The 28,000-nt window shown below is 41.5% G+C and overlaps 1 long non-coding RNA gene across 1 annotated transcript; it reads left to right on the top strand.

The window, feature by feature from the left end:
* The first annotated feature begins 7 nt into the window (after positions 1 to 7).
* On the top strand, positions 8 to 27,870 carry LOC130851379 (uncharacterized). The gene is made up of 4 exons (XR_009053186.1): positions 8 to 132; positions 3,219 to 3,281; positions 24,099 to 24,192; positions 27,661 to 27,870. It is a non-coding gene; the product is annotated as an uncharacterized LOC130851379 (long non-coding RNA).
* Positions 27,871 to 28,000: the final 130 nt, after the last annotated feature.

Here is a 28,000-nt window from a genome sequence, read left to right as displayed (position 1 = left end):
CATCATGGATGTCGAGCTCTCCGATTTCGCTCTGCTCGCCTTGGAATTCGAGACCCCAGACGAGGACCAGGATTCATGAACCGGTCGCAGGGGCCCGGGCAGGGGCCTCTGGCTCCCGACGCTGGCCGAGAGGTGGGTCCCGCGGCGGTTCGCTGCTTGCGGCGGCTGGGCGGGGACGCGCTGCCCGGCGGAGCCCGGCGCCCCGCGCGCTGCCCCCGCCCTGCCTCCCTGTGGTCCACACCCCCTTTGGGCTCCCGAGCCTCTGGGCTGCAGTAGTAGGGGTGCGCGCGAGCAGGCGCCGCCAGCCCCGCTTCTGCCCGGCGGGCAGTCGGGTGCCAGGGGCGGGCGGACCCGGGCGCCCGCGTCCTCTCTGCTTCCTCCTCCTTCCTGCTCTCACCTGCGCCTCTTAGCCCTCTGGCCTTCAAGGCCGGGGGCTACAGCCCAGACTGAGAGGAGGCCCGCAGAAAGAGAGAGAGCACCTGAGGATACCGAGCTGACACTGGACTGCCCTTTTCACCCCCAGGTGATGAGTGAGGTTGGAAGATCGAAGGTTTAAAGGAAACTGGGGCAAAAAAAAAGAAATAAAACGCATTCAGGTTGGAAAGGAAGTAAAACTATCTCTAGTGTCAGGAGACATAATCTTATAAGTGGAAAATCATAAGGAATCCAATTTTTTAAAAACTATTAAAACTAATAAACAAGTTTAGTAAGTTGCAGGATATAAGAACAATGTACAAAAATCATTTGTTTTCAATACACTAGCAATGAAAAATCCAAAGATGAAATTAAGAAAATTTACCAAAGCACCAAAAATAATAAAGCGCTTAGAAATATATTTAACAAAAGAAGTGCAAATCGTATACTCTAGAAACTACAAAACAATGTTGAAAGAAATTAAAGATATAAATAAATGGAAAAACATCTCGTGTTCATGGATTTGGAAGACTTAATATTGTTACGATGGCAATACCCCCAAATGAATCTGAAGATTCAATGCAATCCCTGTCAAAATTCCAGCAGCTTCCTTTTTTAAAAGAAATTGACACGCTATTAGAGTTCATATGGAGACTTAGGGAACCAGAATAGCCAAAGCAGTCTTGAAAATGAAGCACAAAATTGGAGAGCTCACACTTCTCAGTTTTAAAAGTTATTATAAAGCAATTGAAATGAAGGCAGTGTGGTACTATCGAAGGATAAATCATTGTAATACAATTGAGAGTCTAGAAGTAAACCCACGTACCTATAATCAATTGATTTTACACAAAGGTGCCAAATCACTGGAGGAAAGAATACTCTTTCACCAAATGGTGCTGGGACAACTGTATGGCCACATGCAAAAGAATGAAGTTGGGTCTTTACCTCATATCATATACATAAGTTAATTCATAGTGATGGAAACATAGCATTGCTTTTGACCAAGGATGCCCCGTTTTATTTTGGCAATGAGGTAGCTATTGGCCTTCTGAAGACAGTGTCAGGCTTTGGCCCTTTAAAAGACTGAGAAGAAAGAGCCCACACTTTCCCTGCTGTCCTGCCTTTGACATGATATCTATAGCATCCCAGGACTGGCTCTGACCACCCTCTCTAAATATTAGAATGTCAGACTTGCTGCTGAGACTGTGCTGTAACCTGAGATACTCCATGGTAAGCTGATGTGGTCACCAGGCTTCCGTTCAAATAATCACAACCTTCTGTTACTGAGACCCCTATCCTACTCTCAACCACAATGTATCTTCAAACCGTAGTAGCATTAAGAGGTTGGATGCACCTGGCTTAACATTCTCTCTACTTCCCCTGGACATTTGACAACATTCTTTATGTAGCTCTGGTTGTTTTATACCAATTGTACCCATCAACTACTACCCAGGTCACCAACTCAACTGTGACCATAGCTCCAAATTCTTGGCAGCACTAGAACAACCCTATTCACTTAAAAAGACCCTATTGACCTTGAAGGACTTGGACCTTCAGAAGATACTAGTCAGCTGTTATGCAGATGTTATATCAATATGAGCAACCTTCAGAGGAGCTGGCATACTCTGATTTCCTGTCTCTTCCCTGGACCCAAAGAGAGCATCTCACCTTGTCACTGAAAATGATAGAGTTCTTGCACCTGAACTAAGGCCATAGAAATGCCACTTTCTGCACTTCACACTTAGATGTGATGGGAGACCAAACCCACGTTGTTCATGGCTGAGCCCTGACTCATCATCTCATTGGTTCATAATTTAGTCATACTCCCAAGTAAGAAAAGCTGTTACTGGCTCGTGAGTGCAGAATTGAGCTGAACAATTGCTGAGTAGATCAAAGCAGGAATGAAAGTGCTGCTTCCAATAGCACCTTCTCTCATGAAACAAAGCAAAGCCCTTTCCTTAACCATATCCTTTCCTTGAGACTACATAGTCCCCACTTTCATGGGAAATGTGTAAGATGTTACCATATATGTAAAGTTAGAGAGAGACTATTAAATGACATTTCTTTATAGTTAGAAGATTTTAGCAAAAAAAATCTGGGGACAGGTGACACACGTTGAGAAACCATGAAGCAAGGCTAACTCTAGTCAGAAGGAAGCTTGTACAAATGTTACAACAAGTTCATTGTGGATCATTAAGAAAAGGATAGAATTGCTAAGGGATGGGAAGTGGGGTTGAAGGAATGTCAGGGGGCTGGAAGAAAGTGATCATAAACAGCAGAGATCTGTATGCCCACCCTGCTAGCTTCCAAGCTTGACTAAAACTAACCTTTCTACTATAGCGTTGGCATAGAAGTAAAGAATTTTCAAACTAGGTCATCTAGAAACTATCCAGTCTAGAATGTATCTAGATAGTTTTGAAATCCCCATCTGGATCTAAAAAGACACTGTTTTTTTTTTAGTTCAGAATCATTTTTAAAGAAGAAATGTAACTTGCAGCTCAACAATTAACAAACATCAATTACTGAGTGCTTATTTTGAACCAGGCCCTGACCTGACTGCTTCATGTATATTACCTCATTTAATCCTCGCAACAGTCCTGTGAGGCAGCACTGTTATTGCTCCCTTTTTACAGATGGAGAAACTGAGGCACACAGAGAGTAAGTGCTTGCCAGAGTCACATTGCTAGTCTGTCGTAGAGCGGAGTACAAGAAGAGCTGCCTGTTTAAACTGAGGTAGAGGGAAGGGTTTCGAGTGGGGAAGGTGTCAGTAATCGTGTCACTTTTCTTTCTTCCTCACGGCTTAGACGACCTGTTTGAAAAATTCTAATAGGAAAACCAGAAGATAAACCAAATGGCTCAAGGTGAAGGTAGGTTAAAATGTGACAAAGATAAATATTTTAATATGTATTTAGCTGTAAAAAAAAAAGAAAAGGAAATCTGTGGGAGCCAGAAACATGTGCAGGATTCAAAGTCCTACAGATTAATGGGAGGAGATGCCATGGGGACCCTGAGGGTTCTCAGCCTGAACATTGGTCCTCAGAGCTGGGCTGGGCTTCTAATGCCCACCACCACTCCCCTTAGTAGACATGACCTTGGCCCATGTAAAGCAGGGGGGCTGGACATTTGCATGAAGCTTGAAGCCTGAAAGTGTTACTTTTCCATCAAAAAGGAATTAGAGGGACTTCCTGGGTGGCGCAGTGGTAAAGAATCCGCCTGCCGATGCAGGGGACACGGGTTCGAGCCCTGCCCTGGGAAGATTCCACGTGCCACGGAGCAACTAAGCCCGTGCGCCACAACTATTGAGCCTGTGCTCTAGAGCCCGTGAGCCACAACTATTGAGCCTATGTGTTGCAACTATTGAAGCCCATGTGCCTAGGGCCCGTGCTCCACAACAAGAGAAGCCACTACAATGAGGAGCCTGCGCACCACAATGAAGAGTAGCCCCCGCTCTCAGCAACTAGAGAAAGCCCGTGTGCAGCAACAAAGACCCAATGCAGCCAATAAATAAATAAATAAATAAAATAAATTTATTTTAAAAAAAAAAGGATTAGAAAACTTACTTCCACCTTCCAAGGACACGCTGAAGAAGCCATGCATCTGTGAGGAGAAATATCAAACCCCCAGCCCCGCTATTTGAGAAGGTGTAGGATCTGAATTTACCCTGCACTCTACAGGAATCCCAGTCAGGGGAGTAAGTGATTAAAACTGGTCCTTGCACGTTGATTCTCTAGGAAGACAACAGAAACAATTGCAAAAACTAATCTATCAGGACACTTTCACAGTGCAGGGTTCATAAGAAGCCCCCCCACCTTTTTTAATGTTGAAGACTAGTTCAGAGTGGTCCATAGTTAAAGAGATACAAATCCCACAAGGAAATTAACTACCTGGAGAGAAGACCAGCAGATGTAACCAGCCAGTGAATTAGCATGGCAAGAATGAGAAATAAAAGAACTAGAAATGAAAGAGACCTAAAATAAGTGTGTTAAAGTAATTTAAAAGATTTTTAAAATTAGGAACCATAATATAAGAATAGACCATTATGGACAAATTGGATAAATAGCCAAACAACAACAACCAAAAATTTTTTTGATAAAATTTGATTTGATAAAATACAAATTTGATTAAAAAAGAACAGACATATTTGATAAATAACCAAATAATAACTCCTAGGAACAAACTAACAAAAAGGCACTGCAATTAAGGACTCCCTGGATAGGTTAAACAAAAGATTCAGCACAGCAGAGGCAAAAAAAAAAATCCAGGAACCTGAACACAAATCTGCAGAAATCACCCAGAATGTAGCTGTAGAAACTACAAAAGGATTAGCCAAGTAAGACAGAGAATAGAATGAGAGGTCCAACATAATCTAGTAGAACTGCCAGAAGGAAGGCTGAAAGGGCGTCAGTATTCACAGGGAAAATGACTGAGAATTTTCTAAAATGAAGACAAAGACATGAATCTGCAGGCTGAAAAAGGATATTAAGTTCTCAAAAGAGTAAATAACAATAAAAGATTTTTTTAAACATGGTTTCTATTTCTCTAAAGGTTTTATCTGTTCTTGTTTTTCTCCCAATCCTTCTTTCTGGGTTTAATTTCTATTTCATCTAAGTGTTTGATTTTATAGAATGAAAGAATTAAATGAAAATATAAGAATATAAATTAATAAAATATAAATTAATAAAATAAAAAAGAATATAGAAAAAAGGAAATAACAATAATGAATGAAATTAATGAAATATTTCTATGTTTTAAGAACTCATTTTCAAGCTGCTGCTGCTATAAGTTACTGATGCTGGGCTCTGCTTGCTTCCATGACACACAGGCTATTCCCCCATGTACATATCAGAAGTCAGCTTCTTGGGCCGTTTTAGTCTCAGTATACTGCCCATGTGGTCAGAAAAGCCTTTCGGGGGTACACCAGCACAGGCAGGGAAGCTGAGGGAAGAGGATGGAGACTTCAGCAAATGCTGGGCCATCTTTAGAAACTTGAACAAGCGAACAAACATTAAGGCCCAGTCACAGAGACAGCACAGCACATGGGGATGGTTCCCAGGACTTCCACACCCTGGCTGCTGCTGGTGGCGGGCTGTTTGTGGGGTTTTCCTCCGATTGCTGTGTTTCGGGGGGTATCTGTAATCTAGAGAGTGCTTTGGGAGTGTGCAGTGAGCCAGTTCCCCTCTCCTCTCCCTCTCCCACCCCTCTCTGTCTCCTGTTCAGTTTCCCCTTCTCTACCAAATGTGCAATCTCGGATGCATGGGGTCCCATAGGTGACCAGGTAGAGGCCAACAGGTGACTCTGCAAGTAAGGAGAAGGTTTCCTGCCACCACTGTGATATAGGGGATGATATTCTGCAGGGTGAGTGTATCCCATACAACTAAGCCAGCTAAAATGTGATGATCAGTTTAATTTAGTAGTACTGGGTTATTGAAATTCAGGGTGGGGGTATAAGATACTGGAGTGCTAGTGTAGACAATCCATTCTAACACAAAAAGACCTCAATGAGGTCTGGTTAGGTCTGCCTCACTTCTGCAAACAGGGCTTCAGTTATCTTTCTAAACTCTTTAGCAGCTGCTAACTTGGAGATTATTCTGCAGAAATGCTGGCTGAGATGCAAACCCCGTAAGAACATTATAAAATCTGACACCTCTTACCATCCAATTAAAATCTTGTCTCAAAGCTCACCACCAATAACCACAACAGTAAGAACTAATATATATTAATGATACACACACACTGTGCCAGGCACCATTCTAAGTACTTTACATAGAATGAGTAATAGCTCATTTAAACTTATGATAATCCTATTAGGCAAGTACTAATATTTTATACACATTTCACAGATAAGAAAACTGAGGCATTGAAAGATAAATTAATGTGTCCAAAGCTACCAAGCTGGTAAGCTAATGGAGACACATGATATTCTCACATGGCCCCAAAATGCCTTTCAGACAGCCTGGCTCTGGAACTCTGTAAACCATTAAGCTGTGCTGTATCTGAATGACCTCCCAATGGCCAGTCCTAAAGGCCTTTCCTCCATCTACTCTGCTCTACCTCTCTGAGGCCTGCGACAGTGTTAAACATCCCTTCACCTCCTCAGTGGCTGGTTCCTTCCTCTCCTGTCTCTTTTGCTATGTTTTCTTCCTCTGTTCTATAAATAGAGGCATCCTCCAAGTTCTTTGCCACCAACCCTATTTTCCAGTCTCTATTCTTTCTCCCTTTCACCAGGAGCTTCGTTGCAGCACTCATTGGATTTTTTTTAATGTAATTCATTTCCTCATACCTTCTTCTTTTTTCTTTTTTTTAATTAATTAATTAAATTATTTATTTATTTTATTTATTGGCTATGTTGTGTCTTCATTGCTGCATGCAGGCTTTCTCTAGTTGTGGCAAGCAGGGGCTACTCTTTGTTGCGGTGCATGGGCTTCTCGTTGCAGTGGCTTCTCTTGTTGTGGAGCATGGGCTCTAGGCACAAGGGCTTCAGTAGTTGCGGCATGTGGGCTCAGTAGTTGTGGCTTGCAGCCTCTAGAGAGTACGCTCAGTGGTTGTGGCGCATGGGCTTAGTTGCTCCACGGCATGTGGGATCTTCCTGTACCAGGGATTGAACCCCTATCCCCTACACTGGCAGGCAGATTCTTAACCAGTGTGCAGCCAGGGAATTCCCACACTCACTGGATTTAATGTCAGGACGCTGGAATTCCAGACCCAAGGCCTTAGGTTCGTCTCTTGTTCTCCTGGGGTCCTCACTTCCCCCTGCAGTAAAATGAGGGGGTGGTTTAAAGCAGTGTTTCTCAACTTGGCTGCACACTAGCCCCACCTAGTGGTGTGATTGGAAGAAAATGAGAAAGTTAGGGTTGGGGGTAGCTAGAAAATTTCTAGAATGAATGTGCTTTTCTAAGCATCAGTTTGGATATATAAGTTGTTTTGAAATTATCTTTACATTTTTTAACATGTTATGGGTCTCTTTAAATGTTTAATGAGATGTCCAAACCAAATTCAGCCTCTTCTAAAACATTCAGGATGGGAATGCTCCAGACTTACAAAGTTGAATGAAGTCTCCTGGTGCCTTCTTTAAAGTTCTCCTGCCTTGGCTCAAATTCCCATAAAACAGACTACACACAGCCCACACAAGAGCCAGGATTTGCTCCAACATCCATGCTTGCCCTACGTTCTTTCTTATCCTCTGTCCAGTAAGCTTTTTCTTGTAAAAAGCAGACTGAAAACTGTGAAATTCTAAAATTCTAATAATTTCTAAGCATACTTATAAACATGATTTACATGTGTTGATCTTTTCCTTCTTCTAGACGTGATCTCTAAGAGACAAACACCTGTTTCTTTCTGTTCTATTTCGGGTCCAGATGTAGCCCTTGGGTGTGTATTATGACAGTGCTGCTTGCACACATTAATGTGCAAAAAATTTGTCTGAAATCCTGTTAAATGCAAGTTCTGTTTTCAGTAGGTCTGAGATGGAGTCTGAAATTCCACACTTCTAGCAAGCTCCCAGGTGATTCTGAGGTTACTGGTCTATGGACCTCACTCTGAATAGTGAGGGTCCATAATATTCACTGGAAGAGATATTTATTGTGGAGAACAAAAAATCTCCAAGACTGCAAGAAGAAAAATCTCTCCCTTATTCCTTTCAACCATGAGCCATTTCGACCCTTTACCCTTTGCACAAGGTTGCTTCCTGTGTAAATCTGCATGAAAGCCAATATTTTCTGGAAGATGTTAAACATGCATCAAATCAGGCAGCATCCCGTTGCTTTGCTTGGTTTTGCTTTGTAACCGTAACTTTCCTATCTTGAGCTGTTCTCCATCAAGATGGTAGATGAAGCATTTCCCACCACAGCAGTACTGGTGCTGTGCCCCAGTATCCTTATTTACATTCTGAAAAACCCTGCAGCCTGAGTCTACTTTAAGCAGATAATTCCCGTCTCCTACCCAAAACTATGGCATAGTGAATCTGGTACTTTTATGTTCTAAAGTGCTTCTTTGCTATTGCTCAAAGCTAGTTCCTTATTTTTAAGAAGCCATCAATCTCAGTATTTTGCTTTTAGTAGGTGATCAATAACTCTTTGCCAGCTTTGATTGGTTATCTAATAAAGAAGGGTCTCCCTGGAGACAAAGAAGCCAAATTCTTCACATGGCATTTCAGAGGAATGGTTAGCATTTACTTTAGATTTATTTACAGACAATTTGAGATGTTTCAAAAGGCAACCAGCCACGTCCTCTTCAGGGATTTACTTCTTGCAATTTTTAGAGCCAGATTAGTTCCTTAATGTCAAGTCCTACAGATTGGCTGAGCTGGGAAGTGGTTGTCTCTTTGCCTGCCTGCTCCATGCTTTCCCAAAATTCTGCTTTCAACTGTGTCTAGCCATAGTCCAAATGTCCCTTCTCCTCAAGATCAGGTCATTTTATCAAGAATCAACCAATCTGGAAAAAAGACAGCCTCTTCAATAAGTGGTGCTGGGAACATTGGACAGCAACATGTAAAAGAATGAAATTAGATCACTTCCTAACACCATACAAAAAAATAAACTCCAGATGGATTAAAGACCTACATGTAAGGCCAGACACTAGAAAACTCCTAGAGGAAAACATAGGCAGAACACTCTAGGACATACATCAAAGCAAGATCCCTTTTTACCCACCTCCTAGAATCCTGGAAATAAAATCAAGAATACACAAATGGAACCTCATGAAACTTAAAAGCTTTTGCACAGCGAAAGAAACCATAAGCAAGAAGGCAACCCTCAGAATGGGAAAAAATAGTTGCCTATGAAACAACGGACAAAGGATTAACCTCCAAAATATACAAGCAGCTCATGAAGCTTCATACCAAAAAAGCAAATAACCCAATCCACAAATGGGCAGAAGACCTAAATAGACATTTCTCCAAAGAAGACATACAGATGGCCAACAAACACATGAAAAGATGCTCAGCATCACTAATCATCAGAGAAATGCAAGTCAAAGCCACAATGAGGTATCACCTCACACCGATCAGAATGGCCATCATCACAAAATCTGGAAACCACAAATGTTGGAGAGGGTGTGGAGAAAAGGGAACTCTCCTGCACTGTTGGTGGGAATGTAAGTTGGTACAGCCAACTTGGAAAACAATTTGGAGGTTCCTTAAAAAACTACAAATAGAACTACCATATGATCCAGTCATCCCACTCCTGGGCATATACCCAAGGAAAAGCATAATCCCAAAAGAAACTTGTACCATAATGTTTATTGCAGCACTATTTACAATAGCCAGGACATGGAAGCAACCTAAATGCCCATCAACAAATGAATGGATAAAGAAGATGTGGCATATATATACAATGGAATATTACTCAGCTATAAAAAGGGATGAGATGGAGCTATATGTCATGAGGTGGATAGACCTACAGTCTGTCATACAGAGTGAAGTAAGTCAGAAAGAGAAAGACAAATATTGTATGCTAACTCACATATTCAGAATCTAAAAATGGTACTGATGAACTCAGTGACAAGAACAAGGATGCAGATGCAGAGAATGGACTGGAGAACTTGAGGTTTGGGAGGGGACGGGGGGTGAAGGGGAAGCTGAGACGAAGCGAGAGAGTAGCACAGACATATATATACTACCAACTGTAAAATAGATAGCCAGTGGGAAGTTGTTGTATAACAAAGGGAGTTCAACTCGAGGATGGAAGATGCCTTAGAGGACTGGGATGGGGAGGATGGGGGGGACTCGAGGGAGGGTGGGGGGAGTTGAGGGAGGGAGGGAATATGGGGATTTGTGTATAAAAACAGATGATTGAACTTGGTGTACCCCCAAAAAAATAATAAATAAAAAATATAAATAATCCACTGTGAACCCACCAAAACAAACAAAAAAAATCAACCAATTCAACCAGCATGTGGCAGGTGACAGAATCTCAGTTCAGTGAAGCTCGAGAGAGAGAAGCTCCAGCCTCTGATCAGAGGAGACACAGTGAAGGAAAAGATAACTGAGCTGTACCTTCGAGGATGCAGGCAATCCTGAGTGAAAACTTGAGGGAGAGCATAAAAGTAGTGAGAAAGAAATGGATGAAGACTTGGCCATTGAATGTGCAGTGTAGGTTTGGCAGATAATAGTCCATATGAACTGTGAAAAAAAAAAGTGATATGGAACGGAGAATAATGAGTCATGACACGGGGGTGAAAATGGCAGCCAGATTGTGCAGCTTTTTATACGTCAGCCCGAAGAGCTTTAAATTAACCTTGTAGGCAATGGAGAGTGATGGAAGATTTGTAATTAAGTAAATGTCACAGTCAAAGTTAATGTCCTTACGAAGATGTATTTGGTTGTGGTGTCTAGATCATCTGCAGATGAGGTATGAGTTTGAGCCTGAGTCATATTATCCCACAAATTTGATCTTGGTAAATGTACCATGTGCATGAGGAAAAAATGTCTATTCTATAGTTACAGGATAGAGTGTTTCATAAATATTAATTATGTCAAAATGACCAAGTGTTTTTTCAGGACATCTTTATTTTTTATTGATTTTTTGTGTTCTTTCCATTGGGTGTTATTTTGTTCTTTCAGTTGTGAGAGAGGGTGTTAAGATCTCCAGTTGTGATTATAGAATTTCTGTTTCTCCCCTTGATTCTCTCAATTGCTTCTTTGTATACTTTAAAGATTTATTATCAGCACACACATTAATGATGGTATGTCTTTTCATGTACCATTTCAGCACTCCAGCTTTCTTATGCTTGCACCTTGCATATCTTTTTCGATTCAATTGCTTTTAACCTATCTTTGTTTTTAAAATATATACCCGGTGAATAGCATACACTTCGGTCTCACTTTATAAAAATCTATTCTGACAAGCCCTCTCTTTTAAGTAGAGTTGCTTTGCAGTCTTCTGGCTCCCATGGTTTGTGATGAAAAGTCAGAGGTCTTTGGAATGGATACTTTTTAAAGAAAAATTATTCATGACACTTGTTAAAGATGATAAGGAAGGCTGTGTTCAGGAAGGGACTACTGCAATGGGGTTTTGCAGCAGGAAAGAGAGGTCAGGCTCAACTCCAGATACAACAAGGACAAATGGAGATTTGTAGCCAAGGAACAGGATGGGGTCAGTAAATAGAAAATTACTAAGAGGAAAAAATCAGGGATGGAAGATTCTTGCTGAAGCCACGCCAGGGTGATAAGATATTGAGGATGGGGGATGAGGAATTTGATCAGATAAGGAGAGTGAAGGATTTGATCAGATACTGAGTGAGGGATTTTGCTAAACTGACTCAGCAGGATTCTTGCTAAAACTGGACAAAGTGGACCAAGACAGAGCCCACGGTTGAGGCCTAGTGAGAAAGAGGACTCAGAGGAGTTTGATTCAAGTTTGGTCAAAGGAGAGAATCTGTCATAGCACACTGTGTGTAGCGGGTCTTTTTCTCTAGCTCTTTCAACATTTTCTCTTTACCTTTGGTTTGCAACACTTTGACTATTATGTGACTATATGCAATTTTCTCTGGTTTCTCTTACTGAGCTACATGATTTGTGTCTTTGAGAAAATGTCTGCCTCATTTCCTCTCCTCTCTTTTGGGGACTCCAATTACACAATGTTGGACCTTTTGTTATCATCTACCATGTGCCTGAGGCTCTGTTCATTTTTTTAGAATTTTTTTTAGAGTAGTTTTAGGTTTACAGCAAAATTGAGAGGATGGTACAGAGATTTTCCATATACTCCCTGCCCACAAACAAGCATAGCGTCCCACACTGTCAGCATCACTCACCAGAATGGTACTTTTTTTTTTTTACCAAGGATGAATCTACATTGACACAGCATAATTACCCAAAGTTTATAGTTTATCCAAGCATTCATTCTTGGTGTTGTACATTCTATGGGTTTGGGCAACATATGACAAATATCCATCATTATAATATCATACAGAATATTTTCACTGCTCTAAAAATCTTCTATACTCTGCCTGTTCACCGCACCCCATTCCCACCCCCACAACCACTGATCTATTTCTTGTCTCCATAGTTTTGCCTTTTCCAGAGTGTCATATAGTTGGAATCACATAGTGTGTAGCCTTTTCAGATTGGCTTCTTTCACTTAGTAATATGCACTTAAGGTTCCTCCAGGTCTTCCTGTGGCTTGATAGCTCATTTCTTTTTAGCACTGAATAAACTACTCATTTGTCTGGATATGCCACAGTTTATTCACCTGCTGAAGGACATCCAATTTGCTTCCAAGTTTTGCAAATTATGAATAAATCTGCTGTAAACATCTTTGTGCAGGTTTTGGTTTGAACATAAGTTTTCAGCTCCTTTGGGTAAAAGCCAAGATGTGTAATTGCTAAATCATGTAGTCAGAGTATGTTTAGTTTTATAAGAAACTGCTAAACTGTCTTCCAAGGTGGTTGTACTGTTTGCATTCTCATTAGCAGTGTATGAGGATTCCTGTTGCTCCACATCCTCACCAGCATTTGCTGTTGTCAGTGTTCTGGACTTTGGCCATTCTAATAGGTGTTTAGTGGTATACTGATTTGCAGTTCCTGATGACATATGATGTGGAGCATATTTTCATATGCTTATTTGCCATCTGCATCTCCTCTTTGATCAGGTGTCCATTAAGGTCTTCGGCCCATTTTTTTAATCGGGTTGTTTGATTTCTCATTGTTGAGTTGTTTTGGGGGTTTTTTTTTTTAATGGCTGTGTTGGGTCTTTGTTGCTAGTTGCAGCGAGCAAGTGCTGCTCTTCGTTTCAGTGTGAGAGCTTGGCTTCTCTTGTTGTGGAGCATGGGCTGTAAGTACGCACGCTTCAGTAGTTGTGGCGTATGGGCTCAGTAGTTGTGACACATGGGCTTAGTTGCTCTGCAGTTTATGGGATCTTCCTGGATCAGAAATCAAACCTGTGTTCCCTGCATTGGCAGGCAGATTCTTAACCACTGCGCCACCAGGGAAGTCCCTCTCATTGTTGAGTTTTTAGTGTTATTTGTATACCTTGGATAACAGTCCTTTATCAGATGTGTCTTTTGCAAATATTTCCTCTTAGGCTGTGGTTTGTCTTCTCATTCTCTTGACATTGTCTTTTGCAGAGCAGCTTATTTCTTCTATGGATCATGTATTTGGTATTGTATCTAAAAAGGCATCACTATACCCAAAGTCACCTAGGTTTTCTCCTATGTTATCTTTTAGGAGTTTTATAGTTTCACATTTTACATGTAGGTGTGTGATCCATTTTGAGTTAACTATTGTGAAGAATGTAAGGTCTGTGTCTACAACAGACACAGGTCTAGATGTTCCAGCACCATTTGTTGAAAAGCCTATTTTTGCTCCATTGTACTGCCTTTGCTCCTTTGTCAAAGATCAGTTAACTGTATTTATGGGGGTATGTTTCCTGGGCTGTCTATTCTGTTCCACTGATATATTTGTCTTTCGCCAATACCGCACTGTCTTGATTACTGTAACTTTAAAGTAAGTCTTGAAGTCAGGTAGTGTCAGTCCGCCCACTTTGTTATTCTCCTTCAATGTTGTGTTGGCTATTCTGGTCACCAGATACATGAAGGACCCAAAGTCCCTCTCAATGCACAATGCAGGCTATGAAATCCTGGCTGCAACAGAAGGCCCAGGGAGGATGGGAGGGGCAGCCCAGCCCTCAGGACCCCGAGTCCTTGCACTGTCAGGCCTCTGACTGGGGAGCAGAGCTCCTCCCTGCCTCTCTGCAGATTGCTTCATGCCTATCAGGCTGTGGCACATTTCACCCATTCTAGGATTGAGATACACAGTTTCATTCCTGTGGGTGTAGCCAAGGCATGGGAGGAGGGCAGAGAGCATCCCAGGATTCAAAGCTGCTGTTCTTGCTCCCTCTCTTACTGACTTGGCCCACACTGACTTGCCTGCCACTGGGAAAGGGCTCTCCACCTAGCCTCTTTCTCTGCAAACACCTCCCTTGGCTATCTGGGTGAAGCTGGAGGTGGAAGCATAACATCTCACCTCACCCCCAACAGCATCAGTGAGCCAACCAACAGCTCTGGCTCCCAAAGTCTTAGTCAGAAGGAATCTAGGAAATTGCCTGATGTAGCCCAGCATCTCACAGGTGAGAGGATGGAGGACGAAGTATGTTAAGGCTATGCACAAAATCTAGTTGCATGAAACAAACCTCATTTGCTTTTCAGATAGGCAGCAGAGCAGGGGGGTCCGATTGACATAGTGAGCTGAACTTTAGAAAAGCCTCCCATGAGATCTTGCAAATGAGATGGAAAAAATATGGGCTGAATCCAAATAAGGTTAGACAGATTGATGACTGATTTAAAGATTACTAATAAATTACTTAATGCTTCCGTGGATGCTATCTTCAGAGCAGGTTCTTAATCACAGCTCTCATTCCATTCTAGGCCAAGTTTTAATTGTCTTGGATGAAGGCACAAAGTTCACTCCTTTAAATGATATTGAATGGGTACCTACTCTGTACTGGGCACTCATGGCACTGTTGAGTGAAAACAGAGCTCCTGACCTCATAGAACCCACAATCCACTGAGGACTTAGAGGTCAACAGAGTGTAACACAAATGGCTGTGCAGTAAGGGCTGTGACAGGGGAAAGTCAGTACTGTCAGAGCACATCAAAGTGGAGTTTCATCAAGGTGGGGAAATCAAGGAAGACTTCCCCACAGAAGTGACTTTTAAGTTAATATCTGCAAGATACAGAAGAGTTACAAAGATGAAGACAAGAAGGAAGAGAATTCCAGGGAGAGGGACCAGACTGCCCCTCCAAGGTCCTGTGCCAGGAGGTAATATGACTAGTGTGAAGGAATGAAAGGCCAGTGAGCCGAGGGTGCAGAGAGCCGTGCGGAGCTGCATTCACCTGCTGGAATACAGGCTCCATGAAGGCAGAGAATTTGTATTATTTTGCTCACAGCTGTATCCGCAGTGCCTAGAGCTGTGTCTACCACATTGTAGGTACTAAGAAATATTGAGTGAATGAATGAATGAATGCTGATAAGTATGTAAGAGATATGAACAATAGAAATTTTATAGGGTTTTAGGCAATGGGATGTTGTGAACTGTTTTGTAAAGATAGCCTGGCTTTAGTGTAGAGAAAGGACTGGAAGGGGTGTGAATAGATGTGTGTGACCAGCTAGGATAAGCATTCCATTTCTGGATGAAGATGAGACTAAGCTGGGGTACTGCAGAGTGAAGAGTATTGAGAGGTGTTTAGGGGACTTGGTGAGGAACTCCTGCACATGAGCTGCTGAAAGCCATTGGTGAGGGGAGACAAAGGGTGCATAGGAAACAGAATCAAAATTCACCATTATCTCAAAAAGTTTGAAGGAAATGTCACAGTAAGATAACAAGCAAATAAAATACATGTAAAAATCTTAACTCAAAATACACTAAAAAATACAATGTTACAAGTACAGGTGGGGAAATGGCTAAAAAACAACACATACAAGAAACACATCAGAGTTTTAGGTACCCTCAAGCTCCAAGCATGAATTATCCACAAACAAGGCTACCAAACATTAATGCAACTTAGACCAAACAAGGAGACTTACTGTGTAAGAAAACAAGGTGGCAAATCCTGCTGTACTCTTGGCCAACTGATGGGACCATGCGTTCAGCTCGGGGTGACACACATTAAAATGGACATTTATTGACTGGAGCTTCCTGAGAAAAGGGTCACTAATAACTCAGTAAAACAAGTCAGTACATCAAGGAATACCTCAGTAAACAGAGGACATTTAGCAAACATGAGAAAAAACTCAGAGGGAATAGTCACATTTCAGTACTTAAAGGCTCTCATGAGAGTGAGAGATTGTGCTTCTGTGGTCTCTGAAAGTCTAATCCAGGGTGGGTGTTACAGGAACACAGATTTCCACTTAGTGACAGAAAGTTTTCTAAATCAATCTGTCCCAAAATAGAAGCCTGGAGCCTCCCTGGAGGGAGAGTAAGCAGATGCAGGCTGTGAGAAGGTGGGTCCAGATCATGAAACACTAGGCCTGTGTTTCTGGCTGCTTGGATTCTGAACTTAATTCTCAAAGCTACATGGAGCATTTTGAGGAGGGCAGCAGCCTGTTCCAGTTTATATCCTGGGAGGACCACTTCAGTGTTAAGGATGCTCTGGGCGTCAGCCTCATGGGAGTGGTCAGGAGTGTCCAGAGCATGCACCAGCTCACACCTAGGTGCTGATACTCTGACTAGGATTGCATTAAACCTATAGATCAATCTGGGGAGAAATGACATCTTGACAACACTGACTTCCAATCCATGTATGCAGTACATCTGTCCATTTATGTAGGTTTAGTTCAGTTTCTCTCATCAATGTTTTGTAAATGTGAACATATAAATCTTGCATGCATTTTGTTAGACTTATCTCTATGTATTTCATGTTTTTGATACCATTGTAACATATTGTTTGTAGAGTCTTTAGGATTTCCTACATAGATAATCATGTCATCGGTAACTGAAGACAATTTTTATTTCTTCCTTTCTAATCTTAATTCCATTTATTTCTTGTTCTTATCTTCAGTAGAATTTTGAATAGAGTGAGAGTGGATATCCTTGCCTTGTTCCTGATCTTAGGGATAAGCATTCAATCTTTCACACACTAAATATGATGTTAGCTATACATTTTCATAGTTGATCTTTATTAGGTTGAAGAATCTCCCTATTATCTCTAGTTCCTTGAGAGATTTTATTATGAATGGATGTTGAATTTTGCTAAAATGCTTTTTCTGCATCTATTGAGAGAATCATTTTTCTTTTTTATCTGTTGATATGGTGATTACATTGATTAATTTTCTTTCCTTTTTTGATTTATTTTCAAATATTGAACTAACTTTGCATTACAAGGATAAAACCACTTGTTCATTATGTGTTATCCTTTTTATATATTGCTGGATTTAATTTGGTAATATTTTGTCAAAGGCTTTTGTATCTGTCTGTGTGAGATATTTGGGCTGTAGATTTCTTTTCATGTAATGTCTTTGTCCAGTTTTGGTATCAGGTTAATATTGGATTCATAAAATAAGTTGGAAAATATTCCATCCTCTTCCATTTTTTGGAAAAAAGAACTCTTGAATTGGTATTACTCCTTCCTTAAGTGTTTGGTAAAATTCACCATCAAACTCATACGGGCTAGGAGTTTTCTTTGTTGGAAAGTTTTTAGCTACAAATTTAACTTTTAATAGGTATAACATTGTTTGGACTATCTATTTCTTAAGTGAGCTTTGGGAGTTTGGGTCTTTCAGGCAATTTTTTCCATTTCATGTAAATTCTCAAATTTATGAGTATAAAGTTATTCATAATATTCCCTCATTAACCCTTTAATTTCTGTAGGATCTCTAATAAAGTCTTCTCTTTAATTTCTGATATTGGTAATTGATACCTTTTCTCTCTCTTGTTTTTGACTGGATAGAAATTTATAAATTATAGTTTCATTGAGTTTTCGCAATTGTTTTTCTGGTTTCTATTTTGTTGATCTCTACTTTTTATTTCTGTCTTTCTCCTTCTCTTGTATTTAATTTGCTTTCCTTTTTATAATTTCTTAAGTTGGCAGCTAAGATTATTGTTATGAGTCTTTCTTCTTTATAAGTAATTAATGTCCTACATGTTCCTATAGCATTTCTTTAGCTATATCACACATATTTTTATAGGTTGTGTTTTCATCTGTGTAACTCAAAGTACTTTAGAATTTTCTTTATGATTCTTTCTTTGATCCGTGGATTATTTAGAAATGTAACTTTTTATTCCTAATTATTTAGAGGTTTCTTGCTGTATCTCTCTCTTATTCATTCCTAGTTGAATGCTATTAAGGTCCAAGAACATGCTTTGTATTATTTTGGTCCTTATAAATTTGCAGATATTCGTTTTGTGGCCTAGAGTATGACTTATCTTGGTGAATATTTCACATGTACTTGAAAAGAATATTTACTTTGCTATTGTTAAGTGTTCTATACATGGTAATTAAGTCAAGTTGGTTGACAATGTCCTTCAGGTCTTTGACCACAAGTTGGTTGAAAGTGTCCTCAGTGTCCTTCAGGTCTTCTTCAGAAGTCATACAGTCATAAATATGTAGGCACCTAATTATAGAATTTGAGAATACAGAAAGGAAAATGATGTAACTTGAAAAAGAAAAACCCATAATTATATCTGGAGACATCAACACTAATTGATATAACAAGTAGATGAAGAGATGTTACAAGAGAAAAGAATAGAAGAAATAGAAATTCAACCCATATTGCTCCATCATCGATATCACATCATCATCATTAAGCATTTATTGTCTCCCTGAGATATGCTTCACCATCAGAGGTTGCAAACTCCTGTGTCTAGAAGGGCCAAGTAAATGAGTAAGTTCGTGGAGTTGGCTGGGTGACTTCAGCTTTATGGGGGTCAGGGAAGCAATAGGAAGATGTACAGCCCCGATGCACAGGAGGGGACATGCCTAGTCTAAAGAGGAATGTCCTGCTCAGCTGTGAGAAAATGAGAAACATGATGTGAAATGTGACCTGACCTGATCTGGCATGGAAAGGTAAATCAAAATAACATTTGAAAGGGCCTACTGTATAGCACAGGGAACTCTGTTCCGTGTTATGTGGCAGCCCGGATGGGAGGGGAGTTTGGGGAAGAATGGATACATGTATATGTATGGCTGAGTCCCTTTGCTGTGCACCTAAAACTATCACAACATTGTTAATCAGCTATACTCCAATATAAAATAAAAAGTTAATAATAATAATATTTGAAACACTGCGTGGGCCAATACTTTAGTACAAACAAACTTGCCTGTAGGCCAACTCCAGCCCAACCTCCTCTGCTTTGCAACCTCAAGTATAAATGCTAATTCTTCCTCTTGGAGAGTTCACAATTTAATTGGAGTAATGAATTATACACTTGGGTTATACATTTCAAGGGAAAACGTGGTGGGATCCATTGAGAGATAAGAACAAAGTGGGATATATGCAAACTTTTACTCGTTCAACACACATGCATTTATCACCTACCATATTCCAGGTATTATTTTAGGTAGTGGAGATTCATCAATGAAAAGAACAGATGAAATCCTTGCCCTCAAGGATCTTACAGTCTAGTGAGAAGATAAAGATGTGAAAAGTCACAAATAAATAAATAATGTAGTGTTATAAGAAGATATGTACTATTTTTTTTAATTAAAAGGAATAAAGATTGGAACTGCCAGGGTAGAGGGGCTGCAGTTTTTATGAGGGTGGAGAGAGATGTGGTCGCTGAGAAGGAGACAACTGAGCAAAGATTTAAGGACATGAGGAAGGGATGCATGATTATCTGGGAGAAGAGGATGCCAGGAAGGGGGAGAGCCAGTGCAAAGACCCTGAGGCAGGAGTGTACCTAGCATGCTAGAGGAAGCCCAGGGTGGAAAGTGTTACTTGCACAGAGTGAGCCAAGGTGAGGAATCGATCAAGTCATACAGGAAGCAGAGAGCCCCTTAAAAAGGAGTAATTGAAGAGTGTTAAGTAAAAAGGCTGTTTACGAAGCTGTGCACAGAGCTAAGATAAACCAGCAAGGTCAGGCCCTGGAGAGGTAGCAATAGCTAGACGTCTTTAGCACTCCTGGGCCAGAAGGGTGCAGCAGAGAGCAGGATTTCTGGACCTGAGAGGGCTGGCTGTAAGAGAGGGCTGCTGGCAGATGTGGTCTTTGGTAAAGGAACATGGTCATGGTCACAGCAAGGCTTAGCAAGGAACGAAACAGAGGACTACATACCCCAACCTCTCTCAGCTCCCATTTCCCTGTCTTGTACCAGTGCCTGCCATTGACAGATCAACTCCAAGCCAAAAAGCAGTGGAGCATGTTTGAAGATTCCTGTGGCCAGTCTCCTGGCAAAGAGAAGAGAGTGGAAAAGGCTGGAGAATGAATCTAGAGGGGCAAAAGGAGAATGTACAGGACAGAGAGAGTAGAGGGAGATGAAGTCAGAGAGATCTGTGGTTTTAATGTCAGTTTTTACTCTAAGTGAAAGGTGGAGCTGCTGCAGGATTTTTAGCAGAAGATTGATGTGATTTGACCTTTAATTTATAAAGAATCACTCTGGCTACTCTGTAGAAATTGACTGTGGGTGAGAGAAAGGCAGGGGTACAGGCTAATGGCCCTGACTTGGACCACAGTGGTAGCAGTAGAGGTGGTGAGAAGTGTTCTGATTCTGGATCCAAAGTAGATCCAAAAAATTTCTATTTGGATTAAGTGTAGGATGTAAGAGAAAGACAAACATCAAAAAGTGACTAATGTTTTGGTCTGAGCACCTAAAAAGATGAAGTTATCTTTAACTAAGATGGGAAAGCCTGCAAGTGAAGCTAATTTAACTGGATGGTGGGTGGGTGGGCGGTGGATATATTGAGCCTATTAGATGTTCAAATGAGATGCTAAGTAGACAGTAGAACAGACTAGTTTGGAGTTCATAAGAAAGATTTGGACTGAGAATATAAATTTGGGAATCATCACCAGAGAAATATACCAAAAATATGAGAAGGAAGAAACAATTCCAGGTGGGGAAACAGAGAAGGCTTCATACAGGAGGTGGCATGTAATGTGCATCTTGAAGGATAGAATTTTGACAGCAGAAATAAATGAGAAGAGTATTCCAAATGGAGGGAAAACCACTAGTAAAAATGTTAGGATAGGAAATTGGAGGCATGTTTGGGGAAGGCCAGTGAAGTTGGGAGAGGATATAGCCTTGCTGTTCATGAAAGTTAGGGCAGAAATGGAACTAGAATGTGCTTCCTCACTTCTAGTTCATTCATGCACTTGTCGTATACTCATCAAACATTTAGTTACCACCTACTCGGCCTAGGGGCTATGCTCTGTTCTGAATATTATAATAAAAACACTTAATGAGCAGTAATTATGCTCTCAATGCAAAAATCAAGACTTCACCATCAACAAAATGAAAAGGCAACTTGTGGAATGAGAGAAATTATTTGCAAATCATGTATCTGATAAGGGGTTAATATCCAAAGTATATAAAGAACTCATACAACTCAATAGCAATTTTCAAAAAACCCAAACAGTTCAATTTAAAAATGAACAGAGGAACTGAATGGACATTTTTCCCAAGAAGACATACAAGTAATCAACAGATACGTGAGAAGATGCTAACATCGCTATTCATTAGGGAAATTCAAATTAAAACCACAATAAGATATCACCTCACACCTGTTAGCATGGCATCTAAAAGACAAGAGATAACAAATGCTGGCATGGATGTGGAGAAAAGGGAATCCTTGTGCACTGTTGGAGGGAATGTAAATTGGTGCTGGCACTATAGAAAATGATATGGAGGTGCCTCAGAAAATTAGAAATAGAGCTGCCATATGATCCAGCAATTCTACTTCTGGGTTCATATGTGAAGTAAATTAAGTCACTCCTTGAAAAGATAACTGTATCCCCATGTTGATTGCAGCATTGTTTTCAATAGTCAAGACATGGGAACAACTTAGGTGTCCACTGACAAATAAATGGAAAATGTGATATATGTGATGGAATATTATTCAGCTATGAAAAAGAAGGAAATCCTCTCATTTGTGAGGAGATGGATGGACCTTGAGGGTATTAAGCTAAGTGAAATAAGTCAAAGACAAACACTGTATGATCTCACGTGTGAAATCTAAAAAATCCAATCTCATAGAAACAGGGAACAGGCAGGTGGTTACCAGAGGTAGGGGATGATGGGGTGTGCAAAATAGGTCAAGATGGTCATAAAGTACAAACATCTAGTTATCAGATAAATAAGTCTGGGGATGTAATGTAAAGCATGGTGACTATAGTTAATACTATATTATATATTTGAAAGATGCTAAGAGAGTAGATCTTAAAAGTTCTCATCACAAGAAAAAAAAAACTTGTAACTATGTGAGGTGATGGATGTTAACTAGACTTATTGTGGTGGTCATTTTACAATATATACAAATATCAAATCATTATTTTGTACATCTAAAACTAATACAATGTTATATGTCACCTGTAGCTCAATAAGACTGGGGAAAATGTAATTAAAAAAATAAAAGAACAGTAAAATGAAAAAAAAAAGCAGGTATATTTACAGAACACCAACTTTGTGCTGGACGCTCTTCTGGGCACTAGGCATCAAGCAAGGAATGAAATGGACCAAGATCCCTACTCTTGTGTAACTTTCAGAATGAAGTTTGTTCAGCTTTAGCAAAGACGCACCTGGCAAGAAAGGTCCCTTTCTGGAGACTCACCTACAGCCCTAGTCCAACAAGCTCTAATCTCTCACCTATTTTCTACTCTCCCTTCCACATCAAGACTCCCAGATGCCAATTCTTTGGTTTTTACAACTAATGCTTTATTTAAAATTTTATATTTTCATAATGAAAACTTTTTATATTATATGTAATAATCTAATATAAATTTTGGCCAATAAAAGTAAAAAAACAAAAGAAAAAGAACTTTACTTAATCCTTAAAACACCCCATAAGAAATATACTAACATTATCCCCAGTTTAGAGATCAGCAAACTAAGAGTCAGGGTGACTCGCCCCAGCTCACCCTCTCACTGGGCGCAGCAGAGTCAGGGCTTCAGCCCAGGAGGGTGACTTCGGGGCCCTGGTCCTCACCACTCTGGTTAGTGCCCGAAGCTCTGCCAGGAGGACCGATCTGAATCTGTGCACTATGGACAGGTGACGGTCAGAGGTGCAGATAGGTCACTGCACCACGTGCAAGGTGATGCCCAGACTTTCCTCTGCAAGGGGTGAACGTGAGCCCTTGCCAGGGGTCAGCTGAGGAACTAGCCCAGCAGCTCAGGGAGGAGGCCTGGCTGCTGACCTGCTGGCCAGGACAGAGGTCACAATGCTGCCAGCTCTGACCTCACCCAGGACTGCTGACTGCTCTTTCCAAAACATCAGTGTCCTATTCCTTGGCTCCCACAGTCAACCTGGAGTCAAGGGCAGGCAACTGACCCCTCACCCTGGAGGGTTTGCAGTGAACGTGTCTTTACAGCGTCCACTCCCCAACCCCAGTTAAAGATAAAGAAACTGAGCCCCATAAAGACTAAGTCATTTGTTCAACACTTTTAGGCAATTTTGTGGCAAAGCCTGTGTCAGAACTCAAACCTCAGGACTCTCAGTTCAGCGTGATTCCATAAAACAGGATAAATTAATCAGTTCATGTTTTAAAATTAGGTTCCCTAGTGAGCAGGCTGAGATAGGACGGGGTGTGTGCGTGGCGGGCGGTGGGGGGGAGGAGGTGTGTGCACGTGCTAAGGACAAACCCAAGGTCTGGCACTCCCCACCACTGCCAGGGAAACGAATTTCTCCTCAGTCCAGCTTACCTTGAAGAAAAAGTCAGGTTTTCCGGGAATGAGAGAGGAAGGAGGAGCCCTTCCATCCAGCGAGTCCACCTCAGGTGTCTTTCCTGGGCACCTGGGCACCCACAGCCTGGGCAGCAGCATGGCTGGAAATAGTGAGAAATGGAAGGAACCTACATGCCTATCAAGACGGAGGTGGTCAAATAATGATGGTGCATTTAGTCAGCCGTGAAAAAGCATGACGCAGGTCTAGATGGAGGGTCAAGGGAAGACCTCTACGACACATTGTGAAGCAAAAACTGAAGAAACCTGCATACAGTACATACAGTGTGGTCCCATGTATGTGCAGCAGCACACTATATATGCGACTGTGGATGTACAGGAAAGGGATCACATTGCCTGATGGTGGCGATTTGTTCATTCATTCCACAGATGCGCATCAAGTGCCCTCCCTATGCCTCCCACTGGGCTGGCTGAGGGATCAGCAGAGAGCAGGGGAGACAACACACCTGCCTCCTGTAGCCAGGTGAGGAGGTGGGGGGAGTAGGAGAAGGGAAAACAGTACTGTCTCTCTTTTTTTTGCGTACTCTGTGTTATCTGAGGATTTTAGCAACAATAATTTACTTGTGAATACGTCGTTGTAAATTTGTGAATAAACAAAAGAAGACGGTGATTGTAGAAGAGAGGAGGAACAGAAATTCATGGCTAAGTACGGCGTGGCAGAGGTGACCTTGGTAAGGAGACATAAGGTGTCTCCTTAAAGGGTTATATCACAACAGGTGATCAAAATCTCTGGAGAGAAGGTTAATGGAAATTTTTTATATACCTCCTAGATGATTTTGATTAGCTGAAATTTTGGCAAATATTTCCCCGGGCGTTCTTTTCACAAGGATGAGGGACAGAGTATAGACTTCAGGGGTCTTTAATGACTAGCTCTCCTTTCTTAATCTTCGGATCTACACCAAAAATTAAAGACTTAAATTAATGTCCAGCAGGGGGAAGCACAGGCAGGGCATCTGAGCTACAGAGAAAACAATCACACTTGAGCAAACTGTGGTCGCGGCAGCCCCAGGCTTCTAAGTCATTCTGAGAATTATTTTAACTAAATGAGATTTGGGATCATAACCTATGATATGATGTGCATCCCATGTGTGTAACACTATCATCACCATGGAGCAACAGAGGGTTTTTTGGTGAGTGTTTTATTCTTCGCTACTCAATTCCAGTGGTTCTTTTAAACCAGGGGCAATTTTGCCTCCAGGGGGGACATTTGATAATATTGGGAGACATTTTTTGTTGTCACAACTGGCTACTACTTTCCAGTAGGTAGAGACCAGAGATGCCGCTACACATTCTACAATGCACAGGACAGACCTCGTAGCAAAGAATTATCCAGCCCAAAATACTAATGTGCCACTGTGAAGAAACCCTGCCCTATTCCATCTACTCATACTGATCCACATCTTTGGCAACTTATTGGATAATTATTTGCATATTTCCACAGATCAGGGGAAAGAAATAGATTATAGGCAGTTATTCAAGTTGGACGACTTGGAGTTCTTGCTCTCCATTGAGCAGGAAATTTGGTGGCTAAAGAGTCCCATGGTTGGGTTTGAATGCCAGTTCTGTCACTGACAGCTGGATGGAAATGGACATGTTATGTAAATTCTCTCGACTTTCATTTCCTCAAATGTCAAATGACTATAAGCTCCATGAGGGCAGGGACTGTCTCTATTTGAGGCAGCAAAGTATAGATATTCTCCGGGCACACAGAAAGTTCTTGTGTGTTTATAGAAGGAATGAATGGTACCTTGCTTATAACATAATCATTTTTTGAAATCTGATATTAATAACTACTTTTAAAATCTTAATCAGAAACCTGAATGTTAGGGATTCTGTTTATTAACTGCACCTTGTCCTAGCAGAGCCAGACCTGCACTCCAGGATATGTATAATATCATGTACTATGCATGTACCTGTATCAGTAGGGGGAAAGATTGTAGGCTCTAGCATCAGACAGCCTGGGTTTAAATCTGAGCTCCACTCCTACATGAGCTTAGACACTTGATTTACCCTCTCTAAATCTCAATTTTTCCATCTGAAAAAATGGGGTAATAACAGTTCCTATCTCATAGGGCCCTTGGAAGAATTAAAGTTAAATGAGATAAATGTCTGCGGAGCCCTTAGCCCAGTGCCTGGTACACAGCAAGCTCTCAGTAAAGGGAGGCTTTATTAATGCTTTTGGCCTCCAGTCTCCAAATCAAGGGCACCTACTCAGTTACATCTCCAACGAGAAGTAGAGACACAGTACTGAAAACAGAACTGGCGCCAGAGACCAAGCTGACCTGGCTCCTTTCTGCTACAGGGAAATTCAGGGACTCACTCCCCACTCCACATACCTGAAAGAGGGGTTTTGGAACAAATATTCCGTATTCTTCTGTGTACCCACTAAATCATATTCAAAATACAGCCCCAATGACTAGATACACAGAATTTTCATTCTGCTAAAAGGACAAAGGACACTAATAAAGTTGTCAACACTGAAAATTGTTCGGTGAACAAAGAAACAAATGAGAGAAAACTGCAGCCTTTGATTCAGTAGTGAATTTTGCATAAAGATCTCCGTATTACAGTGCATCACAGACTGTGCTGCCACACACTCTGAATTCTATTTTTTATGAGAAAGAGGAAAATGGGGGAAAAAACACTAAATTGATATTAAGGGCATATTAAAGAAAGTGTATTCCAGCATATGTCTTGATTTGAGCACGTGGGCCCAAACCATTTATATTTTATAGTGTAGTAAAAGCTTGGAGCTGAAAAGAAGCATCTAGTCCAATCCCTTCATCTTCTAGATGAGCATATTGAAGCATTGACCTTAAGTCACAGGCCCCACACCTTCAGCCTCATGGTAGCCAGCTTGGGAAGAGGAGCCATGGGGCTTGTCCCTTCGTCCAATCCTGCCTGATTCAAGGATTCAGCTCCAGACTGGAGGAGACTGAAAGGAAACTTGGGCCCTTCTTCTCCAAGTGCATTCTTCTCACTGGGCTTTTGAAAGTCACACATTCTCATAGTCTTTACTGAGCACCTACTATGTGCCAGACACCATTCTTGGTACTTGAGCTGCAGAGAAGGACAGGACAGGTGCCCATTCCTAATGCCCCTACCTTCCAGTGAGTGACACAGTGGGTAAAAATGCACAAACAAATTGAACAACGTAACTTCAACCAGTATGCATTCTCTGGGGGAAATAACCCAGCACACTGTGACAGAGAGGGACTGCCAGGGAGGGATGATGTGGAAAGTCTCTCGAGGAGGAAACTTTCACTAGAGGTGAGTCCTGAACCACAAGAAGGAGACAGTCACATGGACATCAGAGGGAAGAGCTTCAGATCAGAAGGAACGGCAACCACAAATGCCCGGGGCAAGCGTGGGAAGGAGGGGCGCCCAGAAAGGAAGCCTGTGTGGGTGGAACAGAGTGAGTGAGGGCGAGATGCCAGGAGAGGAGGTCAGAGTCAGGTCAAGGCAGCCTGCTGGGACGGCGGGCACTGGCCCGACATCCGCCTGGAATGTGGAAGTAGGGCTGAGATTTGAACTGGAGCCTCCAGGCTCATGGTTTTTATGGTTCTATGTCCACTGTGCTGGACAGACCTTCCCATCGTGTTGAGTCACCGGGTCAGTTACAGGAGGACCCTGCGGCACTGGACCCTGGCCATGCTGTGCTCACTCTCAGGACCTGGCACGCAACAGGCCTCCAAAGGCCAACGGAGCCCCCAGGAACAGAGTGACTAGACAGCATGGCGATGGAAAGTGGACCCTCCCTTCCCTTTAGTCACCGTGACCCATACTAGGTTAGTCAGTCATGAATCAGCCCTGCCAGCCCAGAGGAAGGGCTCAATAGAGTCTGAGGCTAATTTTTAAGTCCTTATTATTAATTTTTAATCACACAAGAACTCATGGATACATTTTTCTTTCTTTCTTTCTTTTTTTGAAGAAACAAATGAAATCAAACATGGTCCTCAAGGCTCATGTCCACTAAACTCCTCCAATCCTGGTCATCTTGTCAGCCCTGCGCCTCTATCCCACCTAGAGCTGAATACTATTATTATCAGTTAAGTGGGAAGCCTTCCAGACCATTTCTTATGCCTTAAAATGCATATGTGTGTATTCCAGGAAGAAGAAAATGTGATTTTTATGGGTTCGTTTTAATAAATTATAGCGTACTGTATGTAGTGGCTCTGCAACTTGTTTTTGCCCCCCCGCCAGAAGATAGATCTTGAACAGCTATCCAGGTTATATTAAAACTCATTTTTGCTAATTGCTGTATAATATTC

Source organism: Hippopotamus amphibius, chromosome 1, assembly GCF_030028045.1.
Source record: "Hippopotamus amphibius kiboko isolate mHipAmp2 chromosome 1, mHipAmp2.hap2, whole genome shotgun sequence".
NCBI lineage: Eukaryota > Metazoa > Chordata > Mammalia > Artiodactyla > Hippopotamidae > Hippopotamus > Hippopotamus amphibius.
Note: the sequence above shows the minus strand (reverse complement) of the source record. Positions and strands in the feature narration are given on the sequence as shown.